The sequence below is a fragment of the Equus quagga genome, chromosome 4, assembly GCF_021613505.1.
Source record: "Equus quagga isolate Etosha38 chromosome 4, UCLA_HA_Equagga_1.0, whole genome shotgun sequence".
NCBI lineage: Eukaryota > Metazoa > Chordata > Mammalia > Perissodactyla > Equidae > Equus > Equus quagga.
In genome coordinates this window covers 140,240,576-140,258,796 of record NC_060270.1, presented here as the reverse complement: position 1 = coordinate 140,258,796, position 18,221 = coordinate 140,240,576, and the positions used below count along the sequence as shown (strand labels likewise).

The 18,221-nt window shown below is 43.7% G+C and overlaps 1 protein-coding gene and 1 long non-coding RNA gene across 4 annotated transcripts in view; both read left to right on the top strand.

Moving 5' to 3' along the window:
• The first annotated feature begins 5,526 nt into the window (after positions 1-5,526).
• Positions 5,527-12,933, top strand: LOC124237746 (uncharacterized). The gene is made up of 3 exons (XR_006888110.1): positions 5,527-7,721; positions 11,622-11,682; positions 12,807-12,933. It is a non-coding gene; the product is annotated as an uncharacterized LOC124237746 (long non-coding RNA).
• Positions 12,934-17,768: 4,835 nt separating this feature from the next.
• INO80D (INO80 complex subunit D) overlaps positions 17,769-18,221 on the top strand; it is a 64,621-nt gene continuing 64,168 nt past the window's right edge. For 2 of the 3 annotated variants that reach the window (XM_046657694.1, XM_046657690.1), the window contains exon 1: positions 17,769-18,075. The gene's annotated coding sequence lies outside the window, so the exon portion shown is untranslated. Of the gene's footprint in view, positions 18,076-18,172 lie in introns of those variants that run through there. The other variant, XM_046657691.1, reaches the window with a different exon arrangement.

Genomic DNA, 18,221 nt, shown 5'->3' with positions numbered 1-18,221 from the left:
TTCCTCTCCTCACCCTCCACATTGCTCCAAAGCCTCCCCCCTCTCTTCCCCCAAAACCCCAAAATGCTTTTTCCACTGGAGCTCAAAACATCTGCTCTTTGTTCTTCAGTATACGCACCAAGCTAAGTTTTTCCCTGGGTGTCGGAGGGAGGGACACAGACAGTCGGCCCAGACTGCCCTCTGCTTAAATAGAGTGTGTGGAGCCCTCTTTTTAAAGTAGCTGCTGCGTGTTCCATCGTGTGCCTCTACCAAAGTTATCCCACTTCCCCATCAATAATGGTCACTAAAATGCACGCAGCAGATGCATGGATGGGGCCCCGATCGGACGCTCTCACAGCCAGTGAAGGAGACCCTGTTGTTAGCTCCACTTTGCAGAGGGGAAAACTGAAAGCACAGGGAGACAGTTTGTCAGGGACCACACAGCGGCTACGTTGTTGAGCAGGGATTTGAATCCAGGCAGTGCTTAGCCACTCTGCTGTTCTGCTTCCCTATTGATGGGATATTTAGGGTTTTCTCTAGATTTATTTTACTATTACAGATAATGCAGTAATAAATATCTTTCTACATAAATATTTGCATACTTTTCTAAGTATATCTGTAAGGACAAATTCCTTGAAATGACATGGGGTCGAAGAGCAACACATTTTTATTTGAACAGAAAAGTTTCTCCTCCAAATTTATCATTTGTTTTGCGGAGGGAGCATTTTATCAGAGGCAACAGGCCATCTTCTTGATATATTTAAAATTTTACTAGTAAAAGTACTAGAAAGTCATCCTAGTCTTTTACCAGATGGAGTAATTATCCAAGTGGTCCTTTCCTCACATCATTTCTGTAATTTGATCTGGAGTAGAGACAAGTAAACTGCAAGCAAAGGGCCCTGGAGAGGGGCCTGTCATGATAGTGTAGTACCTGATTTAAAGCACTGGGTCTTTGATTTTTTTTTTTCCATCTGTAAAATGGGGATCTTATCTACTACCTATGGATTCAGAGGCACTAATAGGAATGATACATTGCTCAGTATCACTGAGAACATGTATAATGGAGGGGTACCCCCCCAGGGACCACGGAAGGAACTGCGGCCCCAGAGGAAACTGAGATCTGGTATCCTTTTGCTCACTGTGTGCACCCATGTGCTTCATGGCATCAGAAGCTCTAGGAGAGGCAGTAACGGCTCAACCACTTCCTGTATGTGACCATCTGTGTAAGTCTCAGGACACTGTCAGCGGTGGGCTCACCACAGATGTGTATGAATAAATGAATGAACAAAATTTTCAAGGCCACTCATCAGTTTTCCAAAGCTCACTCTAATGTCCCCTCTAAAAAAAAGAAAACAATGTTTAGCACTTTGTCCTACCCCTAAATAATAAATATCTGTATCTTCCTTAGGAGAACCATATTCATAATACGGTTTAAGGGTCTTAAAATTTGATCTCTAGCAAGAAATAACCAAATCATCCAGAGCCAAGAGTCTGAGGTTATCTGGTTTGTCAAATATTAAGTAACTGGCTCTCTATAAAATTGGAAAACAGCAATGTAGAAAAATAATCCACTGATTGACTAGTAATCCTTTACTTATGCTGTATAATTTACTGGCCCTTCAGGACACCATCTTCTGTGTCTTATTTTAAAGTTATTGGTAGACAACCCTATTTATGAAAATCACTTCTAAGTGATTAGCAATTCAGTAGAAATTAGTCATGTGTAGCCATATATATGCTGACAAAATTTACTTTCAAATTATAATATAAACTTATTTTGAATATATTTTACATTATGTATATTTTATTGAACTATATAAATCACATTTCATACATTTCATGTTATATTTTATTCCAAAACTTTCAATTATCTTGAATACTTGAATAATGTTCCTTCTTGTTGAGTGTATCCATATTTCAAAGACCTGTACAAATGTGGATATAAATCGAATTCATTTTTCCCCTTTCCAAGTTATCTAGATTTATATATTTTTTAAACTAGGTTGGGGAATATCTATGAACTTCAATGTGAAAATGCTTTAGACTCAGGTGTCCTGGAATAGAAAAACGTACACGTCTATGAATGAAGCATGTACGTATTCAAATGCAGACATAAAGCAACATGAAAAACATTCTCTCTGATTAGGTGTGAACAGAATATATTTTAAAGAACCTATCACTAGGCAGCCAAAATTTATTTACCCAAGAGTTTTTTTCCAGGATTTTTCCAAGAACTGGAAAAATAATACTGTTTTAGTCTGTTTGAGCCACTATAACAAAATACTACAGACTGGGTAACTTACTTTTCCTTTTTTTTCTCCCCAAAGCCTCCCAGTACACAGTTGCATATCTTTAGTTGTGGGTCCTTCTAGTTGTGGCATGTGGGATGCCGCCTCAGCGTGGCCTGATAAACGGTGCCATGTCCGCACCCAGGATCCGAACCGGCAAAACCCTGGGCTGCCAAAGCAGAGCGGCCGAACTTAACCACTTGGCCACAGGGCCGTCCCCCTGGGTAACTTATAAACAACAGAAATTTACTTTTCACAATTCTAGAGGCTGGACGTTCAAGATCAGGGTGCCAGCATGGTCTGCTTCTGGTGAAGGCCCTCTTTCGGGTTGGAGACGGCCATCTCTCACTGTCCTCACCTGGTAGAAGGGATAGGGAGCTCTGTGGGGCCTCTCTCATAAGTGCACTTCCTAACACCATCACACTGGGGGTTAGGTTACAACATATGAGTTTTGAGGGGACACAAACATCCAAATCATAGCAAATACCCAAACTGACAGCAGTCCTTATTTTTGTGTGTGTGTGAGGAAGACTGGCCCTGAGCTAACATCTACTGCCAATCCTCCTCTTTTTGCTTGAGGAAGATTGTCACTGAGCTAACATCTGTGCCATTCTTTCTCCATTATATGTGGGAAGCAGTCACAGCATGGCTTGACAAGTGGTGTTAAGACCACACACAGGATCTGAACTCACGAACCCTGGGCCACCAAAGCAGAGTGCATGAACTTAACCACTACGCCACCAGCTAGCCCCTAGCAGTCCTTCTTAATTATGGGAAAGTAATTGCCAATGGTAAAACAGATAGTAGCATATAGTTCTACCTTATTCTGAATAACTGCTGGGAGCTACATTCTCCCTGCATCATGTCATCAAATTAAACAGATGGTTTCAACAGCAGCTTGATGAGCTAGGGCCTATGGTGTCCTGGGCTCTAGTTACTGTGTGTGCATTCAACAGGACTTTGATTTCCTAAGTCTGCGCAGCACTTAGGCTGCTTCTACAATTTCTGTTCACTGTGTGTGTCACAATCCATTGAGATTATAGTTTTTCAGATATATTCCAAAGTTGGGAAAATTATCAAATTATGAGCAGGATTTGGAGCCATCGCTATATCCAGCACTATTTACTGATCCAACACTATGTGACGTTGTCCACACCGAGGGGTGGGTGTGTAAGGGAGAAAGCTCTGCAAATTGGCTGCCAGATTTAAATCCTGGCGCCGCCACTCCCCAGCCACATTCTCTCTCTTTCTGTTACTTATTGAAAGGGAGATGATGATGATGATGATGGGGACACCTGCCTCAGAGGGCTGACTGAATAATCTAACATGTAAAGTCCTGGCCAGGAGTAAGTGCTTAGTGAGTGTTGCCGTTGTTGCTATTTCACCCCTTGAAAAGAAAGGAAGCACATGCATCCCTGGAAGCCTGGGATTTAGTATGCCACCAAGCTATGGTTGAGCACTAGAACAGAAAGCATTAAACGGCTTTTTTATACATATTACTTTACATCAAAAATTTTACTTCTAGTCAGTTGAAAGTAATAACAAAGGGAAAACCTTGGTTTTAGAAATGACCTCCCAGACAGAAAATAAGTATAAGTATTAGATACTTGAATTACTCCCTGAGGTTAAGCTACTAAAAGCGGTGTCCCCATAGTCTGAATCATAGCGTATTACATCTTACTGGTCATCACCCACATCTATTGCAATGTCTTTTGCACAGTCAGATATTCAGTTAACATTTGCTCAATAAATAAATGAATAAGAAGTAAATGCACAGGTATAGCCAAGAGTATGAGGAGAACATTTAATTTTCATTTAGCTCTGCCAATGTACTTGCCAACCAGCAACATGCCTACGGGTTATATAAACCAAACTCTTCGGACAGCAGAGAAATGCACCGTGGGCAATGACAATCAGTGCTTTTACAACGGGGCAGGATCCTGTAAAAATGTGTGCTGTTGGTGACAAACAGATGAAGGAGGAGGACAGACAGATGGACCAACTCACTGCTGCTGGAGGAAAACCAAAACCAGGGTCCTCCCAATGGAAGGTTAGTGACATTTGCTTTTATGAAGGATTTAGACAAATGTGCAAATATACTGCAATTTTTTAAAAAGATGACTTACTGGGCTAAGAAGAAAAAGTAGAAAGGGACCCGTTATTAAAGGGATATCTTCCTTTTGCCTGATTTATGTGGACCGATCAATTGTCCCATTAGTCCAAATACATTCATGTGGTTGGCAGAGTAAAGGCCCCCAAAATGCCTGTCCTAATTCCTGAAACTGTGAATATGCTACCTTACGTGGCAAAAGGGATTTTGTAGATATGATAAAGTTAAAGGATCTTGAGATGAGGAGATTGTTCTGGATTATCTCGATGGGCACCAAGGAATCAGAAAGGATCCTAATAAGAGCAAGGCAGCAGGACAAGTCAGAGGAGACTAGAAGACACTATGCTCCTGGCTTTCAAGACTCAGGCAAGGACTCACGAGTCAAGGATCTTCTAAAGCTGGAAGAGGCAAGAAACACATGCTCCCCCAGCGCCTCCAGACAGAACCCCGCCCTGCTGGTATCTTTTTTTTTTTCTTTTAAACAGATACATTGTTCCACTAGGGTTACTTTTTTTTTTTTTCTTTTTTTTTCTGCTTTATCTCCCCAAACCCCCTGTACATAGTTGTATATCTTAGTTGCAGGTCCTTCTAGCTGTATCTTAACAAACCCGTTTTGGACTTCTGACCTGCAGAACTGTAAGATAATGAGTTGTGTTTTAAGCCACTAAATTTGTGGTACTTTGTTAGGACAGCAAGTGGAAACTAATACATAATCGGCACCCGGCCTATGGAGTCACTAATTTTTAGCCAATACAAACTGAAGTATACCTCTAGTTCTCTTGGACTAAAACTGGAATTATCCTTAGAAAAGTGGTTACAAGATGAACCTAGAGCATCTTATGGTGTCAGAAAATAAAGAAGTGCTCAAAAAGGATGGGGGCCTGTTGAGGGGGCACGGAGGCTAACCTGAAAGCACTCACAGTGGCCAAAGCTGGAATAATTTGGACAACAAAATAATGATAGTATTGGATTATAACTCCTCAAATAAAATGTATATCCATAATAAAAAAGAATGAAATCTTGCCTTTTGCGACAACATGGGTGGGACTTGAGGGCATTATGCTGAGTGAAATAAGTCAGACAGAGAAAGACAAATACCGTATGATCTCACTAGATGTGGAAACTAAAAAACAAAACAAACGAAGAAACAAAAGAGAAACAGACTCATAGACACAGAGAACAAATGTGGTTGGCAGAGGGGAGAGGGTGACAGATGGGTGAGACAGGTGAAGGGGGTCAAGAGGTACGGACTTCCAGCCATAAAATTAGTAAGTCACAGGGATGTCATGTACAGCATAGATGACAGAGTCAATAATATTGCAATAACTTTGTATGGCGACAGATGGTTACCCAAGTCATCATGGTGATCGTTTTGTAATATATATAAATGTTGAATCACTATGTTATACACCTGAAACTAACATAATATTATATGTCAACTATACTTCAATTAAGAAATATATATATCTCCATGAGTCTGCAATGAAATAAGCAAATAAGTACATAAATAGATGGAGGAGAATGGACAGTTCCATTGCTGAAGGTTAAATTAGTGTAGGAAAGTGTGAGGTGAACACAATATTTGCATAGTTCAAAGTATCTTTCCCAAGATATTTTTAATTACAAATGGAAAAGCAGTAACTTTACAGTGGAGAAGCCCAGAAGACACCAGCATAACCAAGTGAGTCAAGCTTCCCATCCCCAGTGGGGTAGGCAGAACTCAAAGATGCAGCTTGCTCCCCCTTCCTCCCCACCTTTGCTAGACATGCTTTGCACAATCATGCAGGCTGTGAAGATGATGGATTTTAGTCCTGTGATTAGGTCATATTATGTGACACAGTTGGCTTTAAGAAAGGGAGATTATCGGTTTGCGCCTGACCTAATCATATGAGCCTTTTAACTCTGGGTCTAGAAGTCAGAGATTCAAAGGGGGAGAGGGATTGCACAGGAGGGAAATTCTCCTGCTGCCCTTGTAGATGAATTTGAGAGTGGCCTCTAGGAACAGAGGGTGATTCCCAGCTGCCAGCCAGCAGGAAAACAGTTCCGTCCTAACTGAGAACCTGATTTCCCCCAACAACCTGAATGAGCTGGGAAGAGGACCCCAAGCTCCAGATGAGGATGCGGCCCAGCCCACACCTTTGCGGGGTGGCCCTGTGAGACCCTGGGCAGAGAGTGTACCCGTCCTGTGCCTGGACTTCTGACCTCCAGAAACTGTGAGATAATAAGTGGGTGTTGTTTTACGGCGCTGGGTCTGTGGCGATTGGTTACAGCAGCGGGAGGAAACTACACAGCTAGTCATAACACGTGGACATCAGGTCCTCCCCGATAGGGGCCCTGAAAAGGACACATCACATCTGAGATTTTCATGCCAAAAACACATTACCTCATCTAATCATGAGAAAACACCAGACAAACCAAAACTGAGAGACATTCTACAAAATAACTGACCAGTCCTCTTCAAAAGGGAGGAGGTCATGAAAGACAAGGAAAGACTGAGTGGGGCAGAAAAATGACATTAGTGGTAACTGACGAAACCTGAATAAAGTCTGTAGTTTAGTTAACAACAAAAATCACAACAAAACACACCAAGTTATTTCTCTCTAGAGTTGGGCCAATCTATGGAATCTTAAGCAATTCATTTGCTAGAACTTGTTTTTCCAATTGTTATGTAACACGAAAAGTGTTCATAATGTGCTTTAAGATTCTTAGCTCAAAGAGTAATGGCTATGTTGCTTCCTGCTTGTCTGTTAATAATTCGAATTCTATTTCCCTTTAAGATAGCTTAATTTTGGAAGAGTTGGTGTGTTTTTGAAGACTTCTACATTGTAATGATTTTGATGCAGTAGTGTAGATTAATGCAAGCAAACACTATTAATGAGTGCAATCCAAAAATGAAAATTTGTACAACTTAGTAGATCGTAGAGGCTTTTTGTGTTTGTTGTTTGGCTGTTTGCTTTTTACTTTTATTTCAAATTAAGGAGTCACCATGTAAAACTATAAATACACAAAATCCTTTCAACAGCTTAAAAGGATGAACATTTCAGAAGTTTTCCGAATTCAAGTCAAGATAAAGAGAAGTAAGCAAAAAACTCAGTAACACAGTATTTGAACAGTATGATTCAGACAAGATAGAGACCCCCTTCCAACAGAAAAAAAGGACAAATGGCCCGCCTGGAGCGTTTATGTGAGCTTCCTAAGAACGGATCCGGAGTCTCTTTCCCTATGATTTTTTCTTGGCTTCATTTCAGAGAGATGGACACACACTGCAGGGACTGACAGAGAACTGTCACATCGTCAGTGATTACTGCACAAAGGACTCTGACTTTGCTGCTCACACGCTTCAGGTAACATAATTCTTCCCCCCTTCTCCCAGAGAGAAACACAGTGCTACCACCTAGCTGGAGGCTGGCTTAACGGCCTCCTCTGAGGTTGATGTGAACATCGTCCTGGAGGGAGCAACAGGAAGCATCTGTGATCTCACCACAAACGGAGATGATCCTTTCTTCCGCCATTCGAAGTGCAGATTCTGTTGGTATTAAGTTACTTAATTGCTCTTGCTTTATACACTTAAAACATTTAGCTATATAAAACATCAGGTAATAAGCTCTGAGAAAACTGAAATGATTTATGACTACGTAATTATTTATTTAGTTCTTCCCAGTTGGTCAATATTGATTCTTTTTTTTTCCTCTGTAATTTAAAGTAAACTTGGATTATGAAAGCTATACTTACAAATCTTTTGTTCTTATGTTCTAGAACCATCTACGGTGACAGCAAAACTCAGGGAATAATGTTAGTCAGTTAACAGCTGCCAAGTTATGCAAAGGAGCAGATGGTATAATTGATCATGTCCTACAAAACGGGGGACGGGAACGCACAAAGATATTTGCTCAAACATGCTAGAGAGGTTCCACACCAAAGGCTAGAAGGAAAACCATAGTTTTTTCCTTTTGTATGTTTGCTTTTTACTTCAAGTGATTCTCTTATATCATATTTCTTCTTTGCTAACCTGTAGAGTTTTCAGTATTTAGTAACATTAGTCATTTAAAAAAGGGTGTGAATACACTTTAAGTGTTTTTAGTAATAAAGAATGCACAACAGAAATATGCCAAGAAAAAAAGTGGAATATACTTAACCCCACTCACAGATTTTTTTAGTTAGACTATAATAGGTCAACTGGAATACAGTTGCTCAACGGCTGCTGACCCAAATAGAATTGTACAGATATTTTACCAATCATTGGGCCTCTTTTAGTGAGACTGACAAAAAGTCCATGCTCGCTTCCTCAGAACGCTTCTCATTTAACCGATCCAAAAGCCACATCTTAATTATCTAATCGTCTCAAAGAGATTGTACTGCTTATGAATTCAAACTCTCAAATATTCATTGACTCAGCAAATATTTATGGCGCATATTTTGTGCTAGGCACTATTCTAGATGCTAAGTGAACAAAATAGATCAAAGAAAGAAAAACAGACAAAGACCCTAGACTTCATGGAGCTTATATTTTTAAAAGTTGGACCTGAATAAAAATAAAACATCCCTGAAACCGTGCTTCTCTTCTCTCTTGAGGGCAGGAGCTACTGTTTCCCCAGCATCCTGAGCACACTGCCTAGCGCGCCATGAATGCGCCACAGGTCCTCCTTTAACCATTCAACAGCAGATCCTTTTTCTTAGGGACAAGCAGTGGCTCCTTATTGCTTGTTACCTTTTTCCAAGTCCTCTAACTGGGGCCCACCGCCTCCTTCACCCCGAGCCTTCAGCACACACCCTCCGCTGTACCGAGGCGAAGACGCGCCCCCTCCTGCTGCACCTGAGGCTGCTTCCTCTGCCCCAGAGAAATAAAACCCCTCCACTTAGATTCAGCAAACACCGATCTTCTATGTGCCAAGACCATGCTAGAGACTTTCACGTATCTTCTTGAATCTACACAAGCGCTCTTGTTGATTTTTACAAGGAGCCAAAGAGGCTCAGGGCTCTGAGAGCAGCCTGGGGTCACCCAGCTACCTAGCCGGGCCTGGACAGCACCCAGGCCGCCGCCTCTCCTTACCCGGCCCCTTCCCTTCTCCACCGAGCCCTGCATATTCTCCAGGGGCTTCCGGGGTGGAGGTGGGGGGTTCACTTTGCAGCTGGACTGCAGGCTCCCTGGGCACACCTGTGCAGCGCATTTTCCTTGACTTCCCAGGAGCCTAAGCGCGGACAGCGCCCAGCCAGCACTCCCTATATGCTGTGCGACCTGAGAAGGCTAACCAGTTTGGGCCGTCTCCTATTTTCAACTGTTACAAAGTGAACCTTTGCAACAATTCCATCTTTTGAATCAAATTCTATATTATCAGAACTTGCTGTGTGAAAATACTTCCTTTTCCTCTTAAATACTTCACTTGAGGTTCAAGCTGTCTCTGACTTACAGGCAGACAACTTAATGTTCAGCTGACCCGCTTCATCGCCTTTAATCACGACCCTGTCCAGTTTATCTTTCCCAAGCAGAGAAGTCCTAGTCTTTCCAGGTTTTCTCTCATTCTTTTGACCACACAATGGCTCCCTCGTGTCTCTGAGGTATGGCAAGCTAAGCCGCAGGGACAAGCCCATTTTGATGAGCTAATCTATGCAGGGTCACATGTTCTCATCAGACAGCAAATGTGCCACAGACATGTTTAGCTTGGCCAGCGGTTGGAAATAATTAAGAAACTTATTATTTTTTTCTTTTTTTGCTGAGGAAGATTCACCCTGAGCTAACATCTGTGCCAATCTCCCTCTATTTTTTTAGTAAGTGGGCCCCAAGCACAGCATGGCCACTAACAGAGCAGTGTAGTTCTGCACCCAGGAACCCAACCCGGGCCACTGAAGCAGAGTGCACCAAACTTAACCACTAGGCCACCAGGGCTGGCCCAGAAACTTAATATTTTTAAGCCTGTGGTCTCCAGTTCTTCTCAGGCTCCACTATTCTTACTGGTCTTCAACCAGGCCAGTTCAGATCTTTATCCTCTCCCTAGACTGTAAAGCCAGTGGGACAGGGACTGTCTGGTTCACCTTTTTTTAAAAGATTTTATTTTTTCCCTAAAGCCCCCCCAGTAGATAGTTGTATATTTTTAGTTGTGGGTCTTTCTAGTGTGGCATGTGGGACGCCGCCTCAGCATGGCTTGATGAGCGGTGCCATGTCCATGCCCAGGATCCGAACCAATGAAACCCCGGGCTGCCAAAGCAGAGTATGTGAACTTAACCGCTTGGCCACGGGGCCGGCCCTGTCTGGTTCACTTCTTAACTGCTACAGGATGCTACAAATTCCAGCCTTACAGTAATAACTGGCAGTAGCTTTCCAACTTTTTCTCTCAACCCACCATGAAAACACACATACATGCACATGTAACTGGAGAGAACCGTTTCATGAAATGAGACTTTGCCCACAATGACTTTGGATATTTTCTATTCTATGTCATTCTGTTCTTGTAGTAGGTCATAAGCTGCTAAACTGATTTCTTAAGTTTGCTGTTCCAAACACACTACGCCACAGAGTGGAGGCAAGGTCCTCACACCCGGAGTAAGCAGACCCCGTGATGGTGGTCTGTTGGAGCCAAGTGCTGGGGAAACGCAAGAGTTGAGTGAAGAGAAGCTTGTGGGCTGGGCCTCTTCTTGCTGTCAAAGTATATGATTCAATCATATCTTTTTTTAATGAAACTTTCATTTACTCAAGAGCGCTAATAACTTTAATCAAAAAGAGAAATCTCATATAAATCATGCAAGAAAAGGGGCCAGCCCCGTAGCCGAGTGGTTAAGTTTGCATCCTCTGCTTTGGTGGCCCAGGGTTTCACCAGTTTGGCTCCTGGGCGCAGACATGGCACCACTCATCAGGCCATGCTGGGGTGGCGTCCCACACAGCACAACCAGAAGGACCCACAACAAAAATATACAACTATGTACTGGGGGGCTTTGGGGAGAAGGAGGAGGAAAAAAAATAAATAAAAAAGAGGATTGGCAACAGATGTTAGCTCAGGTGCCAATCTTTAAAAAGTTAAAAAAACCTACAACATGACTAACAATAATGTACAACTGAAATTTCACAAGGTTGTAAACTATCATAATCTTAATAAAAAGTTTAAAAAAAAGTTAAAAAATCATGCAAGAAAATAGTAAGTATGTAAATAGGATTCTAATTAATTTGGTATTTGTTTTTCAATACTTTAGAAACTGATTCCAGAGAAAGGCTCCTTTTTACGGTTTTCTAATTAAAGTCGTATTGATTCCAGGCACTTTCTGTGAATTCAATGAAGAGACAAGAAATAGAAATTGACAGTTATGGAGCTGCTGGTAGGTGTCAGATATTTACTACATATGGTCCTACAAATCCTCTTATTCCAGCACCTCTGCTAAGATGGGGTGCTGAGGCTTGGAGGCCAGGGAGCCTGCCCCCGTTTGCTCAGCTAATAAATGAATATGAGCTCTGACATCCACACATGTTTGTGATCTAAACCCCACACTTTGTCTACCTAATCTGTGTGTGCATTTTCAAACAACAGACTAGGGGCCGGCCCAGTGGCGTACTGGTTAAGTTTGTGTGCTCCACTTCGGCAGCTCAGGGTTCACAGGTTCAGATCCAGGCATGGACGTAGCACAGCTGGTCAAGCCACACTGAGGTGGCGACCCACATAAAATGGAAGAAGATTGGCACAGATGTTAGCTCAGTGACAATCTTCTTCAAGCAAAAAGAGAAAGATTGGCAACAGATCTTACCTCAGGGCCAATCTTCCTCACAAAAAACTTAAAAAAAATAAAACAGACCTCCAAAACAGCTAGTTGAAATCCTACACGTGTGAAACATCTACTATTCCCTTTGTGGAATGGCTCTTTCTAAAAATATTTCATAATCCTTTTTATGCTTCATTTCAGAAAAGTCTCTCTTCTTCAATACCTCATACTGAAATGTGAATACATTTCTTTCTTTAGAATGGCTAATGGAAGAGGCCTTAACTGGTCACACTATCTCCTATTGTGTATTTTGTATGTATTCTTCCTGTACTCCATTTATATTTTTTAAGACCTTGATTGACTCTGAAGGACCCCCAAATCTCAGCCAAACTTAAAATTCTTCGTTGCAGACTGTCAACTATCTGGGTATTCAACAATATGGAAACAAAAATCAATGGACTGTTTCTGTCATAATGTAGATATTTGGTATGCCATAACCATGGTCTTCTTTCATCTTCTCTGTGTTGAATTCAACCTGGGACTAGTGCTGCTAAGTCCACTGTCTTGCAGTGTTTAAAAACAAAACAAAACAAAACAAAACCAAAACAGGACTCCCTGACCTTGAGCCACCCTGCCTGGAATGTGCTCAATGGCAAGAGACCAGGGAGCAGCTGACTTTGCGCAGCACTGACTGTGCACTGGGGACCTGCCTGCGCCTCACACACTCTGCCCTTTAACCCTCACAGCCGCGAGGTGAGGGAGGTGCCATCGTCCCCATCGTTCCAGACTGCAGGTGGAGGAGCCTCCCCAGGGCCACGCTTCGAGGAAGGGGTGGAGCCGTCTCTCAGCCAGGCGGCCGGGACAGAAGACTGAGCTCTTCCCACCATGCACCCCGTGCACAGGAGCAGCACATGGGGAAAACAAACCTCGGGGAAAAAGGCACTGAAGGACGAGTGAGGTCAGTGGAGACCCAGGCTGGCACCAGAAGGCTGCAGGGACAAGGTGTGGCGAGGCCTCGGAGCAGAGTGGGGCTGACCTGGCCGCGCTGAGGACAGAGGCGTCGGGACAGGAGGGGCCGGCGTGCTGTGGGGCGACAGCACCCCTAACAGAGCCATGAGGCTGGCCGTCTCCAGTGGACTCTTCCTACGTCTGCCCCTCGTTTCTTTCTCTCTGGTTTTCCTTAAGAAGAAACCAAGTGCAAACGCCTGCTGTAAGATCATATAGCACCCAGATATGCATAAAGCAGAGACTTAAGGCCGACACCACAACTTTAGTTTCTGACGGAGGCCTTTCTTCCTCCATGTGTACTTCAACGGGCCTTACCATTTTACGTCTTTGATAACCTACCTTACCTGAATTTAAGTCAAGCTGTTTGAATTGTGTTAATAGTTATTCCTTATTTTAATTGAATGAGAGGATTTTCCCCTTGGTTCACACCCTGACTATTGAACTCTGGCAGTCTATAACAATACGTGGCAAAGACGTTACAGAACAGGAAGTCCAAACTTATTAATGGGCTGTATTCTAGAACCTCACTGCAAATTAGCTGTTTGGAACCTGGAGTTTATTTTCCCATGGAAATAGTGGTTAAATTCCCAGCGGGCCTACAAAAGCTTGCTTAAGCAGGAAGGCAGCAGAAATGAACAGTCCCCTTTGTGCTGACCTCTGCCGGTTACTCTGAGGGCTCTATAGATTTCTCTTCTTACTACAATGTTTCAGCTAAGCACCACTTTTGGGACACAGTTTTTTCACTATAAATTATAGAAAAGGTTGAATAAATTATAGAAAAGGCTATCAGTTATAATTCTGCCCAAGTTCGATCTTTAATACTCTTTAGGGTGTTTTCTTTTTACCAGTCATTCCTTGGAGCACGGCCGCAGTTGGAGAGTTGTTTTCCTCAGCCTAAGGTCAGGAGTGGACAGAAGGCCCTGAGGATGCGCATGGCCCGGGCTGCAATGTCACACGCTCTGCCTGCACGAAGGGGAGGCGGTGCAGTGGCACAGGGGTGTGTCTTCCCTGCTGCCACCAGTGGCCATCCCATTCCTGGAGGAGCTTTTGGCCCTTGTGGGGATTTACAAAGAAAAGATTTCCCTGGTTTCTGGCTTGGCATCAGATGGTAGTTGGCAGGTCTCAGCGCCCTGGCTCAGGGGTAGACCTCGGAGACCACCTGAGCACGTGTGCTTTGACTACAGATGAACGTGCATCACAAACTTCATACTCAGAAAGTCTAAAGCTATGATGTGGATGTCTGCCAAACACAGTGCTTGTCTCAGACACATTTGCTTGCAGGGCACAGTAACCACAATAAAACCATAATCTTTGTTTTAGATAGAAACACTACCAACAAATGTTTCCAAAACAAAAATGCTTAAAGTGAAAAAAGTTTTGTCTACAGCCATCAGAATAGTGTGGTTTTGAAGACTTCTCGGCCACGCACAATCCCCACTTCACTTCTACCTTTGACCTCTTTGGGAGTCTTCACACCAGCCAGGGATCCTGGGATGATGTCAGAGTCTGTCTTTAGAAATGTTAGAAAAACATTTGTATGATTAGGGAAGGTTTATATCCGCCCCCCACTCCTCCAGAAACCCCGATTAAATTTGTATAACCATGTCTGCTGTCAGTGTCTTTTTTGACACGTCGTGATTCTGTGAGCAAACATCTCGCAATAAAGCCATGGCTTTCTTGCTTAAAGACCTCTGATACATTAAAGGTGCATGAGTCTTTCACTTTAAATCCACACAATCTATGAACGAGACCTTTTAAGGATACAGGCGGGTATTTTCTTAATAACTTCACTATAGTGTTCACAATAAGGTGGTTAACTTTTACAAAATTAAAATCATTAATACCAAAAAACAGACCAATTAAAGATTCTAATACTAGTAAATATATATATTAAAGCAATCGTTTCCTATTTCAATTAGAGGCCAAAAAAGCTACTTGTGAAATTAAGGCCTAATAACAGAGTAAATAAAGACACCACTGCTTCCAGTCACACAGGTGAACTCTGGCACTCACGGCTGCAGGTCACTGTCACCCGCTGACTAGATCTTTAAAAAAACAACCTAATTTTACAACCATAGGTAATATTTCTAATTGTGCTAGTGCTTTACAACATGTACTGTTAATTTTCAGGATCAGGAAGGAAATCTCTCTTAATCACAGTGCATTTCAATTGACAAATATATTTATATTTTTGCATTCCTCAAAACACTGGACAGGCTTAGGTACAAGGCTTCAGGAAGGTGAAATAAGCCACTGGGTGCACTAATGAATGAAGAAGCCTCCAACTGCTGGCTGCTCCAAGCGTGTTTTTGGCAAAGAGTGCACAGCAGGAACTCAGCTTTCCAGACAGAGAGGACAGAGCTGTGGAAGCACCTTGGAAACGCTGGGCAGGAGGAAAACGTAGAATCCTATCGGAAACTTAGGGCCAAGAAGGTCTACACTTCCTGAAAGTGAAATGTTGTCCCAGCTGTATCTAGAAGAAGGAAGAGGAGAGAAAGGGAAGCAAAGTAACACATTTGGAGCTCTTGGGGGAATTAAATGGCAGCACATACTTAAGTGCCAGCAAGGAACCAAGATGCATCAGGTGCTCATAATGTGAGCCAGATTTGAGGACTGGGACATTTACTGGGCAAAAATAGGGCTATTTAAGGCTAATTATGTCATTTTTGTTAGCACCTGCACCTTCTAGGAATTGAGACACAGCACCTGAAATAAGATCAATTATCAACTGAAATAAACACTGACCAAATTCACCAATACTGCAGATATGGTGGGATTTCTTTCTTGGCTGGGCTGTAATTCCCCAAGTCTGGGCTATTTAGCGCAGCTGGTGGATACACATGGTGGATTACAGCCATGTACAAGTCAAGCTTTATAAAGAGAAAGACATTGAAATGCTAAGATTACGCACCATATCCCCTTCCCCAGATAGACATTATGCAAATAAGTTTGCTGGTCACAAGAGGGCCTGAATAAAAGGCTGCAGTCAGCTTCAAACAAACACATCTCAATTTCTTGAAAAATTCAAAGCGTATCTATAACGTCATGTCATATATAAGGAACAACAAGTTGTTCGAAAACACTTCTGCTAAGTCCACTAGAGCTCTACGTTAAGGGAAGTAATTTCCCTGTCATGACCAATGTGTTTGATCTTCAAATGTTAAAAAAAAAAAGTGTAAATAGAACATACTTTCAACAAGTGAGGTTTCCAAGATGGTAAGAATCAGTCTTACTTTAATTACTTTTAGATTTTTCTACTAAGAAGAAAAAGAAACACACAAAAGAAAACCTAGACTATTCAGATACTGTATTCAAATTTAGATGATAAAGATGGGGGTCAGCATGAAAACAATAAATATCTGATGCATGCATTATCTGAACTGACTTTAACATTATGGGAATTTCTAAATTTGGAAGCTCAAAAAATAAACATTTTTAAGTGGAGTCATCATTTCTAAATGCTTTGTAATAAATTTTAAATTAGAGAAATTAAATATTCTACTGATCAAAGAACTAATATTAAAAATTCATTCCCAGCAGGTTAGCCAACATGTGTCGGAAAAATAACTTTTAGTACAAGATTCAAGTCATCCTTCCCTGTAGACCATACAAAAAGATCCTCTGGTCATTTTCTCCCATTCTCGTCCATCACAAAAATAGAAACACATCTGCAAGTTATCCTCTGCGAATGAGAGTCCTGTGGGAATTGTTCCCAGTGGGCACACCTTCTCTCTCTCACCTCCCTGCTACCTCAGCATTGCGTAACTTTGAGCCCATTGATCTACTGAGCTGTGCTCATTAAAAAAAGTAGATTCAGGACATCCACTGCAATCTATTAAAAGTCACTTACACAGGCTGGCAGCACCCTGGAAGTTCTGAACTAACAACATTGCAACTCTAACAAAAACAGACACGTTTCTCAATTCTGTGACACAGAGTGGACAGCAACACGTGTGATGCAGCAGCAAAGACCTGAACCTTAGAGAATCCAAATAAATCAAAAATTCAGTGTCTGGATAGAATTCTTAACAAGCAACTTTACTTAAAGAAAACCCTGAGCTGTCTTTTAAAATCTCTTCCCGGCTGACAGTAACCCTTCCTCCTGGGCAGAGGATAACGGAATCAGGATGATTTCCAGAAACGCGGCCAGTCCTCCTGAAGTTGTAGCAGCCCCAGGGATGCGCGCCTTCCTCTGCTCCGCGGACACACAGCTGTCCGCCTCCCCGGACGGTCCACGGGCATCGCTCTCGCGCCGGGACCAAAGGACACACAGCCGACCCTCCGCAGCTGCCCGGCAGCGGGCTCGGCTCCGAGGGGGGCACATGCACATCTTTATAAACAGCACGCACAAACCTGGGAATGCCTCTCTGTGCAAAAGCATACACAGACCAACATCGAGGCGGACTCTCCTGAAGTCCACACCGATAAACTGAGCACCAGACGCAGAACTTGGCTCTGGAACGGAGAAAACTCATCATTCCCCCCAAAAGAGGAGTCAAGTACCCCTGTCCCCACCGTGGAAAAAGATGGAAAGCAGACGCCCGTCATCAGCGGAAAGCCCGCGCCCCGCCAGGACCCGGCGCCCTCGGGGATGCTGAGGCGCCCGCCCGGCCCGCCCGGCCCACCTGGACCGCCCGCCCGGCCCGCCCGGCCCCCCTGCCCGCTCCAAGATGGTAGGAAAGTTGTCGTTTCGGAGGGCAGCGGAGGCTCTGCTGCTATGTCCCCGCGGTGCCGGTAGTGGTGCTGTAGGAGGCTGCCGCCTCTCCGCGGCGCCCGCAGCCCTGCCTTCTTGGCTGGAGAGTGTATTCAGGGATTTCCCCTCAATAAGCACCGACCCCGGGAGCACCGTGGAGTTTCCAAAATAAAAACATGGTCCTCGCCCCCCGCGCCTGAGCGGCCAGCGCGCTCGCCGGGGCCGGGGCCGCGGCGGCCGAGCCCAGCCCGCGCCAGCCTCGCGCCGCCCTGTCCGCGCGGCCGCGAACGGGAAGGAGGAGAGGCGGCGGCGAGGTAAGCGGACGCGGCCCAGGCCCGGCCCACATCCCCGGGCTCCCGTAGGGCGGCGGGCTGGGCCGCGCGGGCAGGGCGGCCGGCGAGCGCGCTCACGGGAGGCCGGGGCTTCGCCGGCCCGCGCCGGCCCCGGGCGCAGGATGGAA